At 40.0% G+C, this 17,560-nt stretch overlaps 1 protein-coding gene and 1 pseudogene across 9 annotated transcripts in view; one reads left to right on the forward strand and one right to left on the reverse strand.

Moving 5' to 3' along the window:
• Window positions 1–17,560, forward strand: part of NLGN1 (neuroligin 1) — an 892,554-nt gene that overhangs the window by 327,676 nt on the left and 547,318 nt on the right. The gene's annotated exons all lie outside the window — the stretch shown is intronic.
• On the reverse strand, window positions 2,925–3,043 carry LOC121927488 (annotated as a pseudogene).

Raw genomic sequence — 17,560 nt, forward strand, 5'->3', positions numbered from 1 at the left:
TTGCTTGGAAGGAAGGAATGCTGAATCCTATTATAGCTCTTGAAAGTTAAATAGGAGTAGACTATTTGTATATTTGTGTGCATTCCTCTGCCACCACACAACAGATGAGGTGGATGTTTCATTCAGAGAAATCCAGGTTATAATGTATTATACTGGTCAAAACTGTGTAACCCTACACAGAGTTAGTCCTGCTCCCAGACTGTGTCAATTTCATGTCTGTTCACCAAAGGCCATTCTATCATGGGTTAATATTATTTTTAAATAAGTATTTGTGATCTCTGTGTGTTTGTAAAATATTTAAGCATGCATATCTAAATTTATATTTCATTTTTGTTTTTGTTCTTTGAGATGAGAACTACATTATAACATTTGGGAAGTGTGAAATCCCATGGATAACTGAATTCTGATTTGCACATTAGTCCTGAAGGTGTGGATTAAGTTGATTTCTTATTAGAATGTGTAAAGATTTAACAAGCACCTCATGTTCTCTTGTAGTATAAAATTGCATTATTCCCCCCCTCCTCAATGTATACAGTACTGTTGTTATATGAACATTTATACAATACTACAGAAGGAAGACATAACAGCTAAACATTGAGAGTGCTGGAGGGCTCTGTGTAAGTGATGTACTGCCATTGGATGATTCTCCCCTCCCCATCACCCAAAGGCTCAGAACATTAGTTTAGTGATTTTCCTAGCCCTGACATACTAATGTGAATCTGAAAACTCAACTTTGCATTCAAATTCAGATCTCAAGAAGCCCAGCACTGCATTAAGCTCCGGGCTATTGTGCCTACCTGATTTTTGAAGTACATGCATTTTTGCAAAAGAGATCTGTTACCTTCCCTTTCAGATATTGTATGTATTTGTGTGTGTGTGTGTGTGTGGGGATGCTTTGTATCATTTCAGATGACAAAATCCCACCTTTTCTTTTCCCAATGTGGATTTTTTCAGAAAACAGATATTTTATTTTTCTTTTATTTAGAGTATTTATATCCTGCTCTTCAGCCGCAAAGGCTCACAGGGTGGTTTACAGATTGTTAATTTGACAGTGGCCTTTCCCTCAATTTACAATCTAAAAAGACGTGACAGAAAAGAAGAGAGGAATGGTAGTGAGGAAGGGAATCAAATCCAGCAAATACTGCCAGGTTTTCTCTCCCTCCAAGGCCAGGATAGTAGCAGTTAAGATGTTGTCTCTGTTCAGTTTTCTGGAGGAGCAGTTTCAGTCTGTTGTTTAGTTTTCAGACCAAAAATACTTACTCAGTCTTCTAACAGAGAAAACACAAGGGGAAGCAAAAAAAAAAAAAAAGTCCCTTTGCACAATGACATTCCAGACTAATGTCTATGTCTCCAACATATGAAGAATTGTTAGAGTTCTTATAGAGAATCCTGAAACTCAGCCACTATGATGTGCCATTTCTGAGAGGGCCATTTAATTTCCTCCAGGAGTGGGTGTGAAAAGGTATTTTCACACATAGAAATAGCAAGTAAATTTCTATACCGCTTATCAGTGCACTTATTCTGAATCAGAGCGTTAGAAGAGTTACTTTACTTTTTGACTAGGCTTCCCAGATTCCCTCAGTCAGACTAGTCTGAAACTAACCTTTCTACATTCTGCTCAAATATTGCTCAGTTATTGTTTTGATGAAGTGCTGTTATATGACATCAGATTTGCTTTTATTTTATATTTTTAAATAGTTTTATATTAGAGTTTAATTGTTGTTAGCCAGCTCCCACTTGAAAAAAAGGGGTGTAGTTGTTTTAATCCTAAATCAAATTGAACTTTATAGGGACTCAAGGTCATACAAAAGTACCTCTAGGGATTAACACATTATAGCCTTATTTTTGAATAAAGTCACCCCTCCTTTTTCGCGGGGGATTCGTTCTGGACTCCATCGCAAAAATGGTGTTTTGCTTATATTCAAGCCCCATTGGTTTGAATATAGGCATGCGGGTGCGTGCCATGGAGGCATGCCCCATTCATTCCCCCACCATTCGTCCTGCACGCATAAGCAAGGGATGCGTGTCTGAAGAACGGGAGAATGGAGGGAGGCTGTATACCATTTCTGCACTAGTTTATGAACTGTTTGAAAAGTGTAATAAAGTAACAAAGTATTTTAATTTACATTTTAATGTACATTTATTCTTATATATCTCTTTATCCCTTTTTCCACCAATACATGTACATGTGTTGTGGACACATTCCCCAGTGTGCACATTTTTTGGAATCTTTGTTTTAAAAAGCACAGAATGAGGAGCTGGATGAATATTGAGTTATAACTGCATTTTAGTTTCCATATGCATTGGGAAGTTTTGAATTTTCCCCACAGCCTACCTAGCCAGTGTTTGGAGCAGTGGTGGCTCATGACTCCTTTGTCAGTAGAATGGTGAATAATTTTAAAGGAGCTATCCAGGATGCTGAACTTTTTTTTGTAGCGGGGGTTCAGTACCACAGAGAATTCCTTTACAGTCTACTAGTATGCTCATGTATAGATCTATAAACTTTAGTCTCAAAATTGACCCCCCAAAACCTGGCTTGACTTATCCCTGGGTCAGTATAAGTACTGTACTTTAACTCTTATCAGAAAAGGAACCATCCCCATCTCTGAGTAGAATGACAAAAGGCAAGAATTTAGAAGAAGCACCAACCCTCTCTACTGTCTTTGCTATAGTGCCACTTCTGACTCTTTTCAGTGCCTGGATGGGAAAATGGCAGAGGTGGGAGCACTATAGCTCTTCCCCTCAAGGGAGCGCTGAGAGGAAAGCACTGAGAAGGATCTGAATAAGACATTTGTGTATGTTTGTCAGCTTTTCTGTGCTAAAATCAGGCAAAGTTATGACATTAAAGTGAAAAGTTATAATAGCAATAACAAGTATATTTCTATACTACTTATCAGTGCACTTAAGCAGTCCCTAAGCGATAAAACCTACAGCACCCGGTATTCCCAGGCAGTCTCACATCCAAGTACTAACCAGGCCCAACCCTGCATAGCTTCTGAGATCAGAAGAGATTGGGCGTGTTTATGGTGGTATGGCTAGAGGCCATATAATTACTGCTAATGTGTTTTTTTTTCTTCTTCTTTGAATTTTCATCCTATTTGAGATGTGTGCATTTTCTTGGTCTTTCCTATGCCTGGGTGTCTCTCCCAGACATCACACAGCACAATTTTCTGTAGCTCCCTCCTCATCCATCTAGCCTTTAGGATTACACCTGCTGGAATTTTATAAGTTCTTTGACAACATTTACCTTTTTGTATCCTTTACATTTTTTGTTACATGTCCTCAAATTTTACCAATTTATTCATAGGTCATATCAAAATCCATATTTTTTGCACCAAAACCTCCCTCTGACTTACACATGAGGTCGACTTGCAGTTGAGTATATACATTATTTTAAAACCTGGAATGGATTCACTACCCCATTAAAATGAGAACCTCTAGCTGCCATTGCTCTATACACTGCAAGAGAGAGGGAGACAGACAGAGCAATGTGTTTTCAGTTTCTCATTACACATCAAAAACATCATGCAGGTGGACCTTAAAGCAGATGGCAATAAACAGAAGTATTTCCACCCACACCCCTACACTCTTCACTAGCATCAGGTGCAATGTGTTTCCTATATGATGATGCAGTCCTAGGTGCAAGGCATTTTCTGCACACTGTAGATGTCTAGACAATGTAGAAGAGTATATACCTGACAATTAATAGCCACAATGATATTAATATACTTTCCTCTGCTAGAATTGCTCAGTATAAACTGGGTCTACCTAGAGTGATGAGATATAAATGATGTAATGCTGCTTCAGTTTACTCACAGGCCATTAAATTTCTCTAATCTAAGTGACACCTGTGGATGTCAATCTTTCTTCATTCCTTTAATGCATAATAATCTCTCACTAATCACCTGACTTGCCAATTAAATGTAGTTCTTAGAAACTGGGAGTTCTGTATAATATTTCTTGCACTTTTATGCTAATTAATGTGAGGGTCACCCCGGTCCCCACTCGCACCATTACTTAGCTAAAGTGTGATACCTTTTTAATATAAACATGATTTGCTATAGTTGGTTTTGACGCTTGACCCAACAAGTGTGTGTGTGTGTGTGTGTGTGTGTAATCAAAACAGTTTGCTCTGATGTCCTTTTTAAAAAATTGTTTTTTCTTCCCTTCTGTCTCTGTTATCCATTTCTAATTAGATGCCAATAAAATGAATAATGAAACAATATATAAGGGTGGTTCCAAAGACGGCTTCCAAACATCCAGCCATTTAAGTCTAGCTGACCTCACCAAAAACACAGACAAGGTTTTGTTCTGTGGTTAAATTCAAATGGTAAGGAATACTGGAATGGTGCATTCAAAAAAATCATAATGATACTTAACCAGACAACGATAGTGCAGTAAAATCATCTCAGTCATCTAATATTGTGTATAGAGTGTTTTGTTTTTGTTTCATAGTGACAGAAGATACCTGTATTGGATTATCTAAGTGGCCACTCTCTTAATCTCTTGATTGCTTAAAGTATAGCAGTTGTTGTTCTACAAGGTTTAGTTCTAATGAATTATTGAAGGCATAAGTTTGCCCAGAGCATCTCTTTTCAGAGAATGCATCTCTTTATACTCCACTGGAAGGAAGCAAGACTAGAAAGATCAGTCTCTGTTTGAGGTAGGTGCATAGGGGCATGTCCTACCCATAGCTACAAACAAACAGCTTCATTTATATACCACTTCATACTGAACTAACAGTGTCTATGTGGTTTACAAGAGTAAGCTAGTTGCCCCCAACAATCTGGGTACTCATTTTAGTGACCTTGGAAGGATGCAAGCCTGAGTCGAGCTTGAGCCCTTTCGCTGGTACTGAACTCGCAACCTTATGGTTTTGAGTGAGTGGCTGCAGTACAGGCATTTAACCACTGTGCCACCAGGGCTCCTACACTATTCATCCATCTTGGATGTAAAGTAATTTTTGTAAACATTTTATTATTTTATGTTGGCTGTATGCCGTAATAAATTCATTCATTCATTCATTCATTCATTCATTCATCTAGGAAAGGGATGGACGACTGGGTGGGAGAGAGGGGGCAAATTCTATGGGTGGAACCACCCCCAAATATCTCCATTTTGCTCTGCTGACCTCACAATAACAAGAAGAAATGAAAACATATTTCTTCTTGTCACCATTTTGAGAGGGACCTGGGGGAATTTCCTCTGTAGGTCTTCTCAAGATGGCAGCAGGAAGTGAAAGAGTGCTTCTTCCTGTTGCCATTTTTAGAGTGACTGCAGAGGAGAATGAAAGATTTCAAGGTAGTGTATGGGTTCTGGTTTGCTTGTGGGTGTAGAAGAGGCATATTCCATGTTTTCATATGTGTTTTCACATACAGTATTAACATGTGTTCACCTGAAAATTGTACAAAGCCATTAAAAATGTGATGTTAAGGCAGTGGGCTGCTTCAGCGGCTATAAAAGTAGGATCCAGGGGTCAAATGCAGCCTGGGGACTGCATTTTGACCAACCTTGATGTAGGCCAACCTTTCCCAACTGGCCCAGAGAGGGGGAACTGCAGAAAAGGCAGGGGCCTTTCCACTGTCCTGAGTTTCACTCACAGTGAGACACTCACAGTGTAACTTTCAAGCCTATGAAATACAGATGGTTTCTGCGAATATTTAAATGGAAGATTGGGTGAAGTTAAGTGTTGAATTCAGGTGAATATAACAGTCACCATATGGTGTTTGAGTAAATTTTCATTGCTTTTTGGCTGTTTTCCAACCATTTAAAAAAATACAGATTGTGAACTCTGTGGGGGCTTTGAAGTAAGCAAAATGGTGTGAGAGCTGAACTTTCCTTACCTGTGTTCTAGATTTTCCAGGGGTGAGAAACTGGCATGGTGTAAAGGTCTCAAATAACAGAGCAATGCAATAACACTAACAGAATATAAAAAGCAATACGAATTACTAGCAAAGCAGCCAACTGTACATAAAACTATATGACAAGCTTGTATGTTCTTGAGAAGATTTATGTTTCTCCCCACAGTTTCAAGAGATTCACTTCTATGGTCTGTGAGGACGGTGGCTGTCATCTGGTTGAGAAGGATGGCTGCCACCCAACTTTTCTTGGTGCCCTTGCAAACAACCAGTGTCCATTTTGACACTGCACCCAGCACCCATTAGGAAAAAACATGTTGTGCATAGATGTATTGAATACCTTCTTGTGCAATATTGTACCAGGAAAATGTGATATCCAGAACAATAACATGCCCCAGAGGCAGAGCAAAGGTAAAGGGTTACTATAAATCCCTAGAAGCCATGATGAACGTGCAAAATTAAGAGGTGCTGAGTCACAGGATGTGAGGACACAGCAGAAGAAAGCAGAGTCATAATCCTTCAATAATACACAGTCATGGGACATCATGTACCAAGAAACTTGGTCACATACCAAGAGAGTGTGTATATAAGGAAGGATCTGCCACTGTACATTGTTGGGTTGTTGTTGTTGGATGGTGGTGGAGCATTTTGTCAGTGAGTGTAAGATACTGTAAATATGCAACAAAGATTAAAAGCCTCTTAGTAAGAACTCAGCTTGTTGTCATGTGAGACTCTTTGGTGGAAGAAGAATGCTTCACTCTGCACCACTTCCAGAGCATTTGTTCTTAGCAGCTTCCTTTCTGCATGGATGGACTTTGGCTTCTACATGCACCAACACAAAGTACTTATGATTGTGCAATCCTTGGTTATGAAGGGGACTTCCTTACCTCTGAAATTCTAAGACTTTCTTGATGAATGTCTCTTTCAGTCACATAAATATAAGTCACTGATAAGATTCTATTTTCTGTAGAAGATTCTATCCTTGGTGTAAAACTCCCACAATCTCTAAACACTTGCCTTGCTGTGTGGAGCTGCTAGGAGTTTTAATCCCCAGAGAGAACAAAGTGGTGCCCACTTTTCCTACCCTATTGCAGGAAAGTTTTCTATAGGTTCAAGAAGAAATCCTTACCAGCTTTGAGAGAGAATGGAAAATGCTAGAGATCTTCTGTAGAAAAAGTGTGTGTTCTACCCTAAATCCTTGTCCTAAAAATGTACTTGGATGCCCATGATGCACCAGAGATATAAAATCAAAAACTCTAGCAGTGGAGCAAGAGGCCCTGATTTCTTACAAATTTTGAAGAAATCCAACACAACAATGCACCCTCAGAGGTGGCTGTATGCTGTACCTCTGCATGAATAACTGGTCTAGTCTGACCTTCTTTCATTCAGTAGATATGTCCAAGAATGAATCTCAGTGACTTAGATCTGCCTGCTCAGATGCAAATCTTACCTAAGCTCATGGAAGCTTCAGGTAAGTCTGCATAGGTTTGCAAGCTAGTACTGTCTGGTAAGCCTGCTCCCGATATAACTGAAAATTGCATGTGCCTCAAGAATTAAAACACTGGTATGTTGCAGTCTAGTAGATATTTTATTTAGATCTTTGAAACATTTCTCTGCCACTGTTCTCTGTGACATAGTGGTATTCAGGCGTTCACAGTGTGATTCAAGAAGATTAAAAATTACACATAAAGCAACAATACAGGAACAAGAAAAATGGAATGCTGAGAGAAAACCAATCAGTTTCACAACACAGCAAGTGAACCCAAATCAAAGCAGTGGCAACAGTCCACAGAAAATAGCAGATGCTATAAACAAACTTCTAAGTGTATTTGGGGGGGGGGGGGGGCGGTAGTGGTGAGAAATAGCAGGTCACCTACCATTTGCAAGTAATTGCTGCCATATGCCAGCCAGAGAGGGAAGTGGGTGGTTGTCGAGGGTTCCATATTTTTCTCTAAATGTCTTTAAACATCCCATTGAGATCAGTGAAGAAGAAAAAAATCACCACCTCCAATTTTCGGGGCAATCTTGAACAAAGAGGTTTCAGGTCTTAGTGGCCTTGGGCAGGTCACATGCTCTCAGCTTCAGGGAAAGCAACAACAAACCTCCTCTGGACAAATTTTTGCCAAGCAAATATCATTATAGGTTTGCCTTAGGGTTGCCATAAGTTGGAAATGACTTGCAACAACAACAAGGTCCAGGGTCTCCCACCCCATCCTTCTGCCTGAAAGCTCTAGCTAGGCAGACTAGCATTGTGTCACTACTGTTTTTGGTAGTATTCTTTCCTATCTCTACCTGGAGATGTCTGACATTGAACCTAGAACACCCTGCTGCAAAGCATGTGTTTCTGCACTGACCTGTAACCACCCCTCTCTCATAGTTAAAGAAAATACAGTCTGCATACCTACAGAATTACAGTGTCAGGGAGAAGACAAGTTTAGAATGCCTGACATGTCAGATTTCTTGGTACAGAAAATGTGACTAATTTATATTAGCTGTTGTATTTTGTTTCCGTTTTTAAATAGTGGAGATCATATTGTTGTTGGCTGACTTGGACCTTTTGTAATGGGAATGCGTGATACAAATTGGGGTGGTCACTTGCTGCAGGCTTAGAGGCTATTTTTCTGCTCATGGAACTATCCAAGAACAATATAGACTGCCAAAAATGCCTCAAACAAAACAAAATCAGTACATGGACTTCTAGTTGTTAAAGGTTGATTTTTTTTAATGTTAAACAGTTGAGGAGGGCTCAAAGGCCACACACACACACACACACACACAGACAGCCTCGAGGACTCATGGACCTTAGGGCTGCATTTTGTCCAGCAATGATGCAAATGTAACAAACAAATAAAGGGGAATATTCAGACATGCTTCCTCTTGCTTGAAACCTGAAATGGTACAGCTTGGTGACAGATAACATCCCTCTAGGGCTCTGACAGTTCATTTCTGCTCTTAGATGATCATGGTAATAAGATCATGCTGAGATCTATAGCTATTTTCTCAATAGAGAATCAATACCGAATATGCTGTTAATGCAACAATAGGTGTCGACAAAGTGAGCTGTCCTTGGCAGTGTCTAATGAGAACAGATGTACCATTTCCAAAACATCCTGCGTTATCCCATTTCAAGTGTATTCATTTCAGGCCATTGATCCATCAAGCCTACTTCTTTCTATTCTGATTGGCAGAAGCTCTTCAAGATCTCAGGTCATTTTACTATCTGAATTCATAAAAGGGGAAATGGTAGGAGCTGAACATGGGACATTGTGATGGAAAGCATGCATCTTAACAATGAACATTAGCTCACCCTATGTATTCTGTATGAATGGAAATGATATAGATTCAAGCAGGGAACACTGGGAAATGAGTAAAGCTTTCTAAGTTGTGGACTTATTCTGCCTTTGCTTCTTTCTTGGACCCAGCAATCCTGGAAGGCCTGAAGGTGAAAGAACCTCTAATTAGGATGCCTCATAAACCATTGCATGAAAGAAAGGAGTGTGTTTCCTCAGATAAGGAGTTGACCATCAGTCATTGCTTCCACCCAGTTTCTAAAGAGACTCCCTGCCTAATTTGTACAATGGGGAATTCTTCCAAGAAAATGTTCTTGTACTTCAAATAGAAATAGAGGCAGGATTCTTAGTCCACCTTGGGATGGCAACTTTGTACTCTTGCAATAAAAGGAAATTGTTAAAAATGGGGTCAATATGAAATTGTAGTGCCATGATAGAAAACTGCACAAATTGGACAGTTATCTACAGTTCAAAATGGCCCCTAATGCAGCAAGCCTTGGGTTGCAGAGGGAACCAAATTGTTCCATCAAATAGGGACAGGTTTTGTATGCAGGTCTAGGGGAGGTCAAATAGAAGTGTTATTCAAAGAACTGAGCCATTTCCATGGAAACTGTTTTAGAAGCAAAGGGGAGAACTACATCTGCTACTCCTAACTGCTAGTCAAGTCATAGTTCAAAAAAGAATGAAATGAGACAGCTTATAATGAAGAGAAGCAGTAGAATGGGGTAGACAATTTTCTTTGGAAGGGTCTATATTGTAACCCATTGCGGTATAAACTGCCATTAGAGTTGTTGCTGCTACCATTGAAATTGAGTGACAACTGGCAGAGTTGAACTGTCACCACTATATGTTTTCTGTCTAGCTGTCTGAGAGAATGAGAGTTACTTAATACATAATGCTTAACAATATCACCTGGAATGATCCTAAACTGGCAACCCTAGTCAACACAGTTGGGCCAAACGTTTGTGGGAACTGTTGTGGCCCCTTATGGTGGAGGACAGTACTAAAGTATCCTCTTCCTCAGGCCATAACACAAAAGGCAAACAGACAACTAATAGAAGAGGCAATAGCTTTGTCTGTTTACTTCATGTCTCTTCTGAGTATCTTTTTCTGTACCTAGCACAGTTTTTAAAGCTGGGAAAGATAATTTTCAGCTGGAGTGAGTGTGAATAGGAAGTGCATTGACAGAGTGGTGGGCTGGATGGGGTGGGCATGGAAATGGATGAATTAAGGCTGTGTGAGAATTTGGCTTCATTTCTTTTTTGGCTAGAATTTACCAGTTCTCAAAATTGGGATGTAGTGGTAAAGTGAAACTGAGAGATTTGGCCTTTCCCTCCTAAGGAATGGATGGAAACTGTGTTTTGTTACTAATATATATATATATATATATATATATATATATATATATATATATATATATATATTTTACCAGAATAATCGAAGCTTTACAAAATTCAGTTGTAGGAGAAAGTAAAACTGACAAGACTTGTCCAACCTTAGTTTGAGTGGGATGCTGTTAGCTTTCAGTCTTCTCCACTTTTGGTCTTGCCTATGCCCACTGCTGACTTCAGCCTTACATTCCACCATCATGTGGCCCCTAGGGTTTTCCCTTTAAAGAATGTAACCATCTATTTTAAAAGCAGTGTAGTGTGGACTTGGTGATATTAAACTCATTTGTTTGTAGAATTAAATAAGGTTCCTGGTTTTGCCCAGCTCTTTCTCTGTGTTCTTATTCTTCAGGCCACTACTGAAGTGCAGGAACCTCTGCAGCATGACTCCATTTATCTTCTCAGAAATTGGGTCAGTGGTGATGCATGGAGGCACCTCAGTTTAAACAGTCTTCACTTAAATCTGTGGAGACAGTAGGTAAAGGACAAAGTCCCAGGTTCAGTCACTGCCATCAGCTTTCTGAAAGGATGAGGTGGCAGCTGGCATTCAAAGGTTTCTGCCAGATGGAATATATCAGGAGAAGGGAACCTCTGGCCTGTGGAACTGATATGGATTGTGAACACATGGTCTGGGTGTGTGTGTCAGTGGGCTTGCTCTGCCACCTCCACAAACACGTCTGTTTCTTCTAAATTCCAACCCTGGAGCCCTGAAGGTTTAAATCTCTATCTTCTTTTAAATTTGTTGTAAGCCATCTGGGACCCCTTGCTGGGACAAAGTCAGGTTATAAAGTGAAGAAGAAGAAAAAAGGCGAAGGAGAAGAGGAAGCAACAGCAGCAATTCTTGGGAAGTGCAAAACAAAAATGCTTCTAATATTAAGACTGTTGTGTCTAACTAATGCCTCTACATGCCCATAGCCTGAGAATATCCCATCAGTTGTCCATGCTGTAGACAATCTTGTTACATACAATATCAAGTGTGTGTGTGTTGTAATTTTCATTTGCCTATCATGGGTCACCATAAATTGACTGGTGACTCGAAGGCATATACATATGCGCATTACATTATAGACAGTATATATACTCCAAGGAAGGTACATCATGAATATGATTGCCTCCTGCCTCCACACAAAAGTCAACAAGAAATGTTATAATAATTGCAAGCACATCCACAGCTTGTGTATGACTTGTGTATGACTGTATAGATGGGATATCATTCCCTCTTGTGCTGTGTTTGGCTGCCTTGATGCATGCACCTCTTTAGAACAATGGGCAAAAGAAAAGATACATATTTCCATACTTTGAGATGGGGGTCAAAGAGAATGCCCGAGTGACACAGTGCATTTAATTCTAATTCTCCTGCATAAAGAAATGCCAGACAGTCTTGTCGCATTCAGAGCAAAGTGGTGTGTGAGATGTCATTCAGACGTTAGTATGCCCATGGGAAACCTGATCTTTGCATCATAAGAGGGAAGTATGACAGCTGTTTAAAATTGATTCTAGCATTAAAAGCCCAGGATATGATGACTCCTGCATTCTCAGAACATGTTTGGGTTTTCATTTTTAAAGGAGCCTTCTCAGTTTCTGGTGGAGAGGGAATTAGAATTAGCTCAACCTGCATCGTTCTTAGCTGGTAGGGATTGTGGTTAGAAGTGGTACGTATTGTAGTTGTTCTTATCATCATTCTGCTTTTCTCCAAAAATTGGCACAGAAAGCAGCTTACAAATTAAACAAACAATACTATTAAAAACATACAAAAGTAAGCTTTAAAACAGAATTAAACAAGTACAATATTAAAATACATCACTCATTAAAAGAATAAAATACAATTAAAAAGATAAAAGTAGTTAAAACAGTACATGTTAAAACAACTAAAAAAACCCTAATGCCTTAAAACGCCTTAAAACAAAACAAAAAAATACAACTATATATAGAGCCATAAAAACTTCAATAGTAGCATTACACAGGATTAAGAACCCAGCCTCAACCATTTGTAAAAGCCTGGTAGCACAAAAATGTTTTAACTTGTCACTAGAAAGACAGCAAAAACAGGGCCATGCTGGCCTTTCTGGGGAGTGCCAGGATGCTAGGATCCAGTTCTTATATCAGCTTGACCATGGGCCCTCTCACAGTTGACAATCATAGCATTGTGAATCCACCTTAACTGCCACAGTTATATCTTATGGAATCCTGGGATTTGCAGGTTAGGGGGTCATTCACATGTCGTCGTTTTTAATGCGACTACATGAATAATCTCACGTATACATTCTGGGGTTGTTATTCACACTATGGAACCTCATTTATGTGCATCTGTGTGAGTTCAGTTGCTCACAAGTGTTAGCACTCTAATAAAGATGGAGTCAATGATGTGACATTCAAGGCATGAAGAGTTTTATATCAGTTTATCCCGAATCTGTTCACATGAGTTATTCACACAGCCAAGAATCCAAATCTTTTTCAAAAACTCAGAACATTGATTATCCCATGTTAACAGCTACACTCAAACTTAATAGGATGCATTCAACATACATGTGAACAACAAAGATTCAACCCAGATTCTCTGTGGTTTATTTTCACCACCTGAAAAACCCCTTAGTTTTCTCAGCAGAGAGTTCTATTGCCCATCATACACAGGATTCCATCAACCATGATGGCTAAGGTGCAATCATAGTGCTATAATTATGTAGTGTAAAAGGGCCACAAGTGAGCTTAGGCAAACTGCTCTAGTACTTCCTCCATCTAGGAATCAAGGTACTGTACTTGGAGTCCACTTTAGCAGACCTTTTAAAATAGACTTTTCCTGGGCCACACTTCCCAGACTGAATGTAGACTAGATGTCCTTTGTGTGATAGAATGTCCACATTAGTTTGCAGTTTCATCGAATACAAATGTGCACACCTGAAAAATTAACATAAAAATGCACACATTTTAAGTATCTACTAAAGCATCGCACAGACATATTTTAATTAAGAGGAGTGCATGCATGTAATGCATGTAGTTGAGTATACATATTATAATCATAAATGGTGAAGGAATAAAAAGAAGCCCATGGATGTCGACTTGTGAGATGTACATTTCCTGTCTCCATCTGTAAAACAATCATCATCACCATCAGCATCAGCACCTCTCTGTTTACAAAGGTGTAAGGATTACTGGGATCATACAGTGACCTGCTTTGCCCACTTCAGACAACTCCATCTACAGGGAATTTATTTTAAAAACTATCAAGTTATACTCCATAGATACATTAGGAGGAATGATATTCAGTTAAATAACAGGATGTAGAAAAAGAAAAGACAAGGCATCCAAATTAGAAAAATAAAACTGTGAACTCAATAACTGATCCTTAATCTATTCTATCACTTTTCATAAAGCAATAATAATTTATCACAGGTCAGTACCAGTAGTATCATAATGTACTCCTTAATACTGTATAAATAATCTGTACTGCCCCATGAATGAGATTAATACGTTTCCATTCTCTTTCTCTGATTCTCAAATAATTTGGTAATCTTTAATACCTTCAGCGTATGCCAAACCTTAATTAGCTATTGCTTAACTGTTGCAATTTTTTTACTTCCAGTTTCTTGAAATGAAGTCCCTCACAATTATTGATTGATTAAATATTAGTTCAGTCATATCCAATCTAGAAACTAGTCTGCTCAAGCAAACTAATAATAATAATAATAATAATAATAATAATAAAATCCTGCTGTATCCATAAGAAATAAGGGTCTAAATTCAGTGTCATGCTGGTGCTGGATCAGGAACCAAGTATCATTTGGGGGCCTGGGACAATTTGAATACAAGTACCCTTCCCTTCCCAATACCACAGATTTTCATCCCATACACACGTCTCATGAACCATGAAAATTTTGTTTTAATTTTAGAATTGCTATTATATATTCAAATGATTCCCACACTCTGGTCTTCCAGGTATTTTGGGCTTCAGCTACCAGAAGCCTCAGCCATCTTGACTAATGGTCTGGGATTCTGGGAGTTGAGGTCCAAAACACCTGGAAAGCCAGAATTTGGGAATCACTGCTTAGATTTTTGACATATTACTGGCTTTTTTTATTGATAATACCCAGCCTGATAGTCTTAGTAGTTTGCTGACTTTTCCTCATATTATTATTATTATTATTATTATTATTATTATTATTATTATTATTTGTATTCGACTTTCTCCCAATAATGGGACTCAAGATGGCTAACAACATACTGATTAAAAACTATTAGCAACTTTGATAAAAGTATAAATATAAAAGTTACTTTCAATGTAGTTAAATAAAGAAGTTAAAACATTAAACATGAAAATCATGAAAATGTATTAAAAGAATAATGGCAAATCATTAAAAGTCCACCCCATTCAGTTTCTAAAAGCCTGGTGGCACAAAAATTGTTTTCAGTTGCCAACAGAAGGAATGCCATCCTGGCATCCCTAAATAGGGAATTTGAAAGCAGCCACTGAGAAGGCCCTCCCTCTCTTGTTGTTGTTGTTGTTGTTTTATTTTCTTATATCCTGCCTTTCTCCCAATAAAGGAACTCAAGTCAGTGAACAGCAGATTTAAAACAATACAATTTTAAAACAATACAATGTTACAATGCATAAATATAAAATTTAAAAAACTATCTATTTTAACAGTTAAAACAGTTACAAGTTAAAATCTTGTTCCCACTAAAGGAGCATGAGAAGGTGGTGGGACACTGATAAGTGATTGCCAATGCCCTCTTTCTTCTTTTCATTCATGGATCTCATGGCTACAAATATTAGGCTAATTAAAGTCCCCCCCCCCCAGCCTTTTTATAGCTAGATCAGGACTTTAGCTTCTCAAAGTCTATTTCTGTTGCAAGTACATTTGCAATAGTTAGGTCTTAACCTTTATTTCCCTGTTGCATAACATATGCAATTTATGATGAGTGCCAACTTGCTAAAATCACTTTCATCATCTGCCAGTACATTGACAATGTGCACGCACACACCCACACACACACACACACACACACAACCCATGAAGAAGAAGAAGAAGAAGTAGGAGTAGTAGTCAGTGTATGGACATTTCACTGAAAATTACTTGTGGGATACTTTTCAAGTGTAAGCGTTCTGAAACCATTTCTGAAAGTGGTCTGAACACTGGAATACTGCTCCGAAGACTAGGATTCAACCACATTCTCTCAGTTTTAGAGGAAGGCATTTGCAAATCCCCTCTGGCTAAGTCTTGCCAAGAAAAACCCATGGTAGTGGAGTCTCCTTCCTTGGAGGTCTTCAAGCAGAGGCTGGATGGCCATCTGTCAGGGATGCTTTGATTGTGATATCCTGCATGGCAGGGGGTTGGACTGGATGGCCCTTGTGGTCTCTTCCAACTCTACGATTCTATGATTCTATGATTCTAGTACAATATCATATTAAGATTGTCATAATGACTTGAAGGCACACAACAGCAGCAACAAAACAACAACTTTTCTAGGTATCTACATACCATCCTCAAGCATTAATACTCAGTGAGAGCAAGTGATTTCTCTATGAGCCAGGTTCAAGTCTGTGTTTCAGAGATATTATCCAAAGTGTGGTACACTGTTAATAATAATAATAATAATAATAATAATAATAATAATAATAATAATAAAATGTTTTATTTTTATACCGCTTTTCCGAGGTGATCAAAGCGGTTCACAGAATCAATAAAAATTAACACATCATAAAAACAACCTAAAAAAAACAATAAAAATAGAACAAAATGCAATAAAGACAAGCAAGATGGTGGTCTGGAGGAGGGCTTGTTTTCTTAGCAGGCAAAGGCCTGTTGTTGCTGGCCTGCTTCTCTCCTCCTCAAGATGGCGGTCGGGAGGAGGGCTTGTCTTCTTAGCAGGCAGAGGCCGGTTGTTGCTGGCCTGCTTCTCTCCTCCTCAAGATGGCGGTCGGGAGGAGGGCTGTCTCTTGCAGGCAGAGGCCTGTTGTTGCTGGCCTGCTTCTCCCCCTCAAGTGGCGGGTCGGGAGGAGGGCTTGTTTTCTTAGCAGGCAGAGGCCTGTTGTTGCGGCCTGCTTCTCTCCCCTCACAAGATGGCGGTCGGGAGGAGGCTTGTCTTCTTAGCAGCAGAGGCCTGTTGGCTGGCCTGCTTCTCTCCCCCTCAAAGTGCGGTCGGGAGGAGGGCTTGTCTTCTTAGCAGGCAGAGGCCTGTTGTTGCGGCCTGCTTCTCTCCCCCTCAGATGGAGGTCGGGAGGAGGGCTTGTCTTCCTAGCAGGCAGAGGCCTGTTGTTGCTGGCCTGCTTCTCTCCCCCTCAAGATGGAGGTCGGGAGAGGGGTTGTCTTCTTAGCAGGCAGAGGCCTGTTGTTGCTGGCCTGCTTCTCTCCCCTCAAAGATGGAGGTCGGGAGGAGGGCTTGTCTTCTTAAGCAGGCAGAGCTGTGTTGCTGGCCTGCTTTCTCTCCCCCTCAAGATTGGTCGGGAGGAGGGCTTGCTTCTTAGCCGGCAGAGGCCTGTTGTTGCTGGCCTGCTTCTCTCCCCCTCAAGATGGCGGTCGGGAGGAGGGCTTGTCTTCTTAGCAGGCAGAGGCCTGTTGTTGCTGGGCTGCTTCTCTTCCCCTCAAGATGGCTGTCGGGAGGAGGGTTGTCTTCTTAGCAGGCAAGAGGCCTGTTGTTGCTGGCCTGCTTCTCTCCCCCTCAAGATGGCGGTCGGGAGGAGGGCTTGTCTTCTTAGCAGGCAGAGGCCTGTTGTTGCTGGCCTGCTTCTCTCCCCCTCAGATGGCGGTGGCGGGAGGACGGCTTGTCTTCTTAGCAGGCAGAGGCCTGTTGTCTGCCTGCTTCTCTCCCCCTCAAGATGGTGGTCGGGAGGAGGGCTGTTACACTGTTCCCCTCAAAAGGTTGGGCATCTTGGATAGCTCCTTTTAAATTTGGAGTAATCCCAGTGGATTCACTATTCTACTGACATGGAAGTCCCCAGCTGCCACGGGCTGCTATCTACTGTAACTTGTGTAAGAGTTATATTGCACGTTTCCTCTGTCTATTGGAATGTTACTAAGAATACCAT

This window comes from Sceloporus undulatus, chromosome 3, assembly GCF_019175285.1.
Source record: "Sceloporus undulatus isolate JIND9_A2432 ecotype Alabama chromosome 3, SceUnd_v1.1, whole genome shotgun sequence".
Lineage (NCBI taxonomy): Eukaryota > Metazoa > Chordata > Lepidosauria > Squamata > Phrynosomatidae > Sceloporus > Sceloporus undulatus.